The 8777-nt window shown below is 35.7% G+C and overlaps 1 pseudogene; it reads right to left on the reverse strand.

The window, feature by feature from the left end:
* Window positions 1–6356: 6356 nt before the first annotated feature.
* Window positions 6357–7631, reverse strand: LOC102896598 (annotated as a pseudogene).
* Window positions 7632–8777: the final 1146 nt, after the last annotated feature.

Raw genomic sequence — 8777 nt, forward strand, 5'->3', positions numbered from 1 at the left:
TAAAGATGATTTTATGAAATCTGACCTCAAAGGCAAGGGAAGTAAAAGCAAAAATAAATGAATAGGACTATGTCAAACTAAAAAGCTTCTGCTCAGCGAAAGAAATTGTCAACCAGGTAAAGAGACAACCATCCGAATGGAAAAATATATTTGCAAGCAAGGTCTCCAATAAAGGCCTAATATTCAAAATATACAAAGAATTCATATGAGTCAACAACAACAACAACAAAAACCAAACAGTCTAATCAAAAACTGAGCAGAGGACCTGAACAGACACTTCTCCCTAGAAATGTCTAGGGAGACATTTGGCCGACAAATATCGCTAGCTATTAGGGAAATGCAAATCAAAACCACAATGAGATATCATCTCACACCTGTTAGAACAGCTGTTACCAACAGGACAAGTAATAACAAATGTCAGAGAGGATGCAGAGAAAAATGAACCCTCATACATGGCTGGTGGGACTGCAAATTGGTACAGCCACTATGGAAAACAGTATGGAGGCTTCTCAGAAAACTAAGAATTGATCTACCATGTGATCCAGCAATTCCTCTACTGGGCATTTACCTCAAAGAATTGAAAACTCATATCCAAAAGGATATCTGCACACCGACATTAAAAGTAGCATTATTCACGGTGGCCAGGACATGGAAGGAACCAAAGTGTCCTACAACAGATGACTGGATAAAGAAGCTTTGGTACATACATACAATGGAATATTACTCAGCCATAAGAGATGAAATACTGCCATTTGCAACAACATGGATAGACTTCAAGATAATCATGCTAAGTGAAATAAGCCAGACAGAAAAAGTAGAAAATCACATGATATCACTTATATGTGGGATATAAACCTAAAAGCAATTAATGAACAGGACAAACAAACAGAGACTCATGGACATGGACAATAGACTAGTGGTTACCAGAGGAGAGGGGGCTGGGGGAGGAAGATGAGGTAAAAGAGGTCAAATATGTGATGACATTAAAGAATTAAAAATAAATTTTAAAAAAAGAACTTCCTGCAGTAAAAAAAAAAAAAAAAAATGAAATAGAAATAAAAAATGAAAAAATGAAAGAGAAAAATAAACAAAAAAAATCAACGAAATCAAAAGGTGGTTCCTTGAAAAGATGTTTTTAATATGCCAAACCTTTATAGCTAAATTGACTGAGAGAAGAATTAAATTTCTAAAGTGGGATGAAAGAGGGACATCACTACATTTCTTACAAAAATAAAGCATCATAAAGTATTATTTTTTTAGAAAAACTCTATGCCAACAAATTAGGTAATTTAGGTGACATGGATAAATTCCTAGAAAAACACAAACTCGCAAAACCAACACAAGAAGAAATAGAAAATATGAACAGATATAAAAGTAAAAAGATTGAATTTTTCCTACAAAGATAAGCCAAGCTCAGATGGCTTCTTCACATTCAAAGAATACCAGTTCTACACAAAATTTTCCCAAAAAATGGAAGAAGAGTAAACACATCCCAACACATGCTATGAGTTACCATAAGACTCCAGAGGAAAACATCACAATAATACTACAGCCCAGTGTCCCTATACTACAGACATAAAAAATCTTCAAATATTAGCAAACCAAATCCACCAAAAGAGCATTGTATCTTTGACAAAGTGGGACTTATTCCAGGATAGCAAGGTTTAGCACCTAAAAATGAAATACAGTATATTAACAGACTGAAAGACAAAAACCACATGATCATCTCTATAGACAAAGAACATATAACAAAATCCAATACTCTTTCATAATAAAAACACTCAACAAAGTAAAAGTAGAAAGGAACTTCCTCATGCTGATAAAAGGCATCTATGAAAAACCCATAGCTAACATCACACTTAATGATGAAGTAAGTACTGAATACTTTCTCCCTCAGATCAGGAACTGTGGTAGGATAAATAATGGTTTCCCAAAGATACCAGACCCAATCTCCAGAACCTGTGAACATGTTACTTTACATGGCAAAAAGAAATTTGCAGATGTAATTAAATTAAGGATCCTGAGATGAGTAAATTATCTGGGTAGCCCCAATATAATCATAAGGGTCCTTATCAGAGGGAGGCAGTTGGGCTCAAGGGCACAGAAGGCAGAGTAAGGACAGAAACAGAAGTTGGAGTGATGCACTTTGAGGATGGAGGAAGGGGCCACAAGTCAAGAAACACAGACAGCCCCTAGAAGCTGGAAAAAGAAAGGAAACAGATTCTTCCCTAGATAGTCTAAAAGGCACTAGTTTTGCCAATACCTTGATTTTAGCCCCATAAAACTCATTTTAGACTTCTGACCTCCAGAACCATGACAATTAATTTGTGTTGCTTAAAGATACTGAATTTGTAGTAATTTGTTAGAGCAGCCAATAGGTAGCGAATATAGGATCCAAACAAAGATTCTGATTTGAGTCTCATCATTTTAATTTTACACTGTACTAGAGGGTCAAACCAAGGCAATGAGGCAAGAAATATAAATAAAAGGTATCATTCGAAAAAGAAGTAATGCTATCTCTATTTGTAGATAACATGATCTTGAATATAGTAAATCCTAAGATGCTCTGGTTTTCTTTCAGATTGTATAAATCTTTCTCCTTTTAGTAAATCCTAGGAAGTCCATTAATAAACAGTTCAGCAAGATTGTAGGGCAAAACTAACATCAAAAAATTTTATTTCTATACATTAGCAATGAACAATCTGAAAATGAAATTATGAACATAATTGCATACCATTTATAACAGCATCAAAATGAATAAAACATTTGAGTATAATTTAACAAAAGTGCTAAGACTTGTACTCTGAAACTATAAAATATCTCTGAAAGGAATTAAAGAACTAAATAAATGGAAAGACATCTTATGTTTCATGAATCAAAAAATTTAATATTGTTAAGAGGACAATACTCTCCAAATTGATTCACAGAGCTCATGTAATTCTTATCAATACTGTCTGGCTTTTTGAAGAAACTGACAAGCAAATCCTAAAATTCATATAGAAATTCAAGAACAGCCAACACAATCTTGAAAAAAAACAACAAAACTGGATAACTCACACCTCCTAACTTCAAAACATACTAGAAAGCTACAAAGATTAAGACAGTTTGATAGTGGCAGATATTGAGAGATACATATCAATGGAACAGAACTGAGAATCCAAAAATAGACCTTCTAATTTATGGTCAATTAATTTTTGACAAGAGACAATTCAATGGCAAATGAATAGTCTTTCCAACAAATGGCAATGGATAACTGGATATCCGCATAAAAAAATAAAGTTGGACTCCCACCTCACACCATATACAAAAAATAACACAAATTCAATCATAAACCTAAAACCAAACCATAAACCAAAAAGTAGGAGTTAAAAATACAATAAAACTCTTAGTCAAAAACCTAAGTGTAAATCCTCATGACCTTGGATTAGGTAACAGTTTTTTAGATATGACACCAAAAAGCACAAGTAACAAAAGATGAATCAGACTACATTCAAAGTTAAAACTTTTATGCTGCATACCATCAATGTAGTGAAAGACAACCCACAGAATGAGAAAAAATATTTAGAAATCATATATATCAGCTAAGGGACTTGTACCCAGGTTATGTAAAGAACTCTTACAACCCAATAACGAAACAAACCAATTTAAAAATGGGTAAAGGACGTGAATAGATATTCCTCCAAAAAAGATACACAAATGGTCAACAAGCACATGAAAAGATGTTCAACACCATTAGTCATTAGCAAAATGCAAATCGAAACCACAAGGACATACCATTGCATATCTACTAGGATGGCTATAATCATAAAAAAGACAGATAATAATAAGCATTGATAAGGATGGGAAGAAATTAGATCCATCATAGATCGCTGGTTGGAATGAAAAATGCCGCAGATGCTTCAGGCAACAGTTTGGTAGTTCTTCAAATAGTTAAGCACAGAGTTAGCGTATGACCCAGCAATTTCACTCCCAGCAATTTCACTCTTAGATACGTATTCAAGAAAAATGAAAACACACATCCACACAAAAATTTGTATACAAATTTCATAGCAGCATTACTTATAACAGCCAAAAAACTAACTAATGTATGATAAGTAAAACACAGCATAACCATACAATGGAATACTATTCTGCAACAAAAAGGATTGAGTACTAACATAAGTAACATGGATGAACCTTTACAACACTTTGTTAAGTGAAAGCAGCCAAGTGTAAAATCCCATATATTTTATGATTCCATTTATATGAAATGTCCAGAATACACAAATTTAAAGACACAGAATTACATTAGTGGTTGCTTAAAAGAGGCCAGGGGGATAGGAGGAAATGGGGAGTGACCATTGCTGGGTACATAGTTTCTTTTAGGGTGACAAAATGTTCTAAAATTAGATTGTGGTGATGGCTGTATAACTCTGTGAATATAACTTAAAAACATGGCACTGTACAACACTTTAATGGGTGAACTATATGTAAACTGCATCTCCAGAAAACTGTTAGCAGAAAATAAAGAAGTATAGTAAAAAGGCCAAATAACTAAAATGGAATCCTTAAAATGTTCAATTATCCCAAAAGAACCAGGAAAATATGAAGAAAGGAAGAAAAAAGATTTGAGACAAATAAAACAAATACTAAAATAACAGACCTAAATCCAACCATATCAATAATTACATTAAATGTTAATAGACTCTAATTAAAAGGCAGATATTGTCAGATTTTTTAAAAAGAACCAAATGCATGCTACAAAAGATATACTTTAAATACAAAGAATCAGAAAACGTGAAAGTAAAAGGATTCAAAAGAACATACCAAACAAGGAGTAAGAAGATTAAGAAAGCTGGAGTAGCTATATTCATTTCAAAGGAAGTAGACTTTATTACCAGAGAGAGGGAGGGACATTCCATAATGATAAAAAGTTAATTCACCAGGAAAAATGACAATGACAAATGTATATGAGCTCAATATTATGGCTGAAAAATACATAAAGTAAAAATTTCCAGAATTTTAATGACAGAAAGACAAATTCACATAGTTGGAGATTTTAATACTCTTCTCTCAACAACTGACAAAACCAGATTTACAAAACCAATATAGAAGGTCCAAAAACACTACCAATAACTTTGAACTGCTATTTATAGAACACTACACTCAATTGCAGAATACACATTCTTTTAATCAAGACACACACAATTCAAAACAGCTAATCGAAGGAAAAAATCAGAAAATACTTTGAACTGAATCAAAATTTAAAAACAATATGTCAAAATTTCTGAAATACAGCTAACATAGTATTGAGAGAAAATGTATACCTTTAAATGCCAATATTTGAAAAGAAGAAAGGTACAGCATATTCTAAAAGTCTACCCCAAGAAACTGTAAAAAAGCACAAAGAAAACCTAAAGTACGAGGAAGGAAATAATAGGAGCAAAAGTCAGTGTGATAGAAAAACAAACAATAGAGAAAATGAATAAAGGAAAAAGTTGGGTTTTATAAAAGATTAATAAAATTGATAAACACCTATTCCCAACATCAAAAATGAAACAGGCAATATCACTTCAGACCTTAAATATATCAATAAATGAACACACTTGCCAACAAATTTAACAACTTACATGAAATAGACAAATTCCATAAGAAATAACTTATTAAAACTGACATGACATAGACTAAAATATCCTAATTAAATTAAAGAAATTGAATTCCTTATCAAATGAAGTCTCACAAAGAAAACCACAGGTTTGGATGGTTTCGCTGGCTAATTCTCTCAAATATTTAAGGCATAAGTAATTCCAGTTAAATACAAACTCTTCCAGAACAGAAGAAACATTTACCAACTCAAAGCAAAACCTGATAAAGAAAACTACAGGCTAATACTCTTCATGAGCAATATGCAAAAATCCTTAATAATACACTAACAAATGGAATTCATCGATATATAAAAAATATGATACCTCATGACCAAGTGAGCTTTATCCCAGCAATGCAAGGTTGTTTCTGTTTAGTTTTGTTTTTTCAGGGTACTAAGGCAAACAATGCCACCTAGAATCTTTATTTAAACAGGAATCAGACTTGGACAGAAGTGACAGTTCGACAGCAAAAATTATTTCTCTTGGAAATGCCAAGCCATGGCCCTGCCTCACAGCCATCAGCCCAAAGAACATATCACTATCAGCTCTCCAGCATCACAGCCCTGCCCTGCCTGCCCAGGCTGAGCCAGAACTTCCTGACCCAGCATGAAAGGGGGCAAGGATGGCCACAGGGAGCTCAGCTTCAGCACAACCAGGTGGACCACAGCCTCCTGGCCAAGCAAGCTCTTCCACCCTCACTGGTGCCCTCTGAGGTCAATGCTTCTAGCGGTGTCATATCTGAGCCAAGCTTAATCTCCCAAGGAGGGTAGGGATGGAGGCTTCAAGGAGAGTTAAGGGAAGTCGGCCAGGCTCATGGCCCCTACGCCACATACAAAAGCCCAGGGGCCCAACTCTCCTGGTCTTCCCCCACTATTCCCTCCCCAAAGGGGTCAGTATATATTCTGACAACCAGGTAGAATGGCCTCTTTGATGAAGGAGAAGACAACCAGGATCCCTAAGCGTTTGCCTCACTTGCCTTTGGTGAAGTATTTGTAGAAGATGTCCTCTCCTGGCTGCATGGTAGAGGGCAAGATGTTCTCCCCGGCCAAAGTGACACAAAGAACGCAAACAGGAGTATCCACAGACAGAAAGTGAAATAGGCCAGGACCTCTGAGAAAGGATAATATTCTTCCACAAAAAAACTGAAATGCTAAGTAATGATTTACCACCACTAGCCCACATGACAGGATGATGAAGGCGAAGTTCTGGAGGAGACCAAAGTGGATGACGTTGGTGAAGAGGCACATGCCAATCATGCAGTTGAAGAAGCACTCAAAAACAAAGAGGCCAATCAGCACAGCTGTGGAGAACCAGATCCTATATTTTATGATCTTACTGATGGCCACTATATACATTTCTATCAGTTCACCAAGGTAAGAGAGTCCAGTGGCCACACTGGCCAATATGATGAAGGACACCTGGATGAAGAGCAACAGCCAGCTCAGCATGCAGATAAACCACTTCGAGCCTCTACCCAACCCCCAACCACCAGGAAGTGCCTGTACATTCGTACTCAAGGGACACAAAGCCGCCCTCAAAGTTGTTTTAACATTAAACAAATAACTCATCATCATTTGCTGTATCATTGCAGAAGAGCTCTATCACAAAAGTAATCTAAGAATGCCCCCTAACTTTCTCAAAACTCTTTGGTGGCTCCCCATACCCACAGACAAGACAGAAACCTTAACACAGCAGGGAGGCTCCTTTCATAATCCTGCCCCTCCACAGTAGCCACATCTCTGGTTACCAACCCCCAATTTATGCAGCCTAGATCCCCAATACAATGGCCATGCCCTCCACCGAAGATGTGCCACTCCTCTCCTTCCTTCTTCTCACAAATTCCAAATAAGCACCTCAGTTGAGTTCCTCAGGAAGCTTTGATTTAATCAGGTTGATTTCATTACTTTGCATTCCCATTGCAATTTTTGTAACCCTCAATTATAAGAGGTATTACCATTATTTCTTTGTTTTTCTCTCTATTCAATTATCACTTCTACGGAGCAGAAGCCAAATCCTTTTACCATATTAAAAAAATAAAGAATAAAAATCATATGATCATTTTAATAGATGCAGAAATCAGACAATCATCCTACAATACACATTTGTAGGAAAAAAAAAAAACAAATTAAGAATTAAAAGAAATTTCTTCAAGCAAATAAAAGTATCTAAGAAAAACCTACAACTAGCACCACATTTTACCAAGTAGCACAAACCTCAGTAACAATATTCAACACTTACATGTGTTTGTTTATCTCTCACTGGTCCTCACAACCTTGTTTTGTTTTGCTTGGGGGAGGGTGCGGATGGGGAAGCAGTAGAGAGCTATTAATGTCCCAAATGGTATACTAGCAACTCTGGGTCAGAAATGTTAAATCAAATATCTAAGTAAGAAAGCCAGTACCAGAATCCAGTCTTTGACCTAACGTATTTTCCCACTGTGATATGCTATCACTTCTCTTCAGGCTCATATCACAATGGACAATTCATCAGTCCCTCCCACAAACCATACTTTGGTACTCTTGTCAAAGACTTGAGTACTAGGCCCTAGTGTGGCAATTCTTAATATTTTCTAGACATGCCACTTGTTTAAGGTGATTAAAGCGAACAATAAAATATCCAAACAGCTATTATATTTCATTAGTTGATAAAAAATAACACGTGACACTAACATGAAATGAAAATTTTTAAAGCCTACATTTAGAAGAACCTCAAATCCCCTTTCCTCAAAATGGCTGTACCACACACAGAAAAGGGCGCAACCATTGCTCGATAATATTTCTCTTAATAAGTCTAAAAATGCAGCAGATAAACAGGTAAGTCAAGGCCTTTTTGATTATCTCTAATGTGCTACCAGTCAATGTCTTAATTGAGCAGCTGTCAGCAGGGAACTTAGGACCATAGCTTAACTGAGAAACCAGATGACATGGCAACTTATGAGTTTCTGATTCACATGAATTTTTCATGCAGGAAAATATGAATGCTGTCTTAACACCCTTTCCATCAGTGATACACCCAACAACCAGCAAGTTCCATAATGAGGTTGGATTTGCTTCTTTACTGCACAACATGCACTTCACTTCAAGGTACAGAGGAAAACCCAAGTCTCTTCAAATAGTCTGTTAATAGAGCTACCAAAAAAAGATAGGATTTTTC

This window comes from Pteropus alecto, unplaced genomic scaffold (genome assembly GCF_000325575.1).
Source record: "Pteropus alecto unplaced genomic scaffold, ASM32557v1 scaffold202, whole genome shotgun sequence".
In the NCBI taxonomy this organism is placed as follows: Eukaryota; Metazoa; Chordata; class Mammalia; order Chiroptera; family Pteropodidae; genus Pteropus; species Pteropus alecto.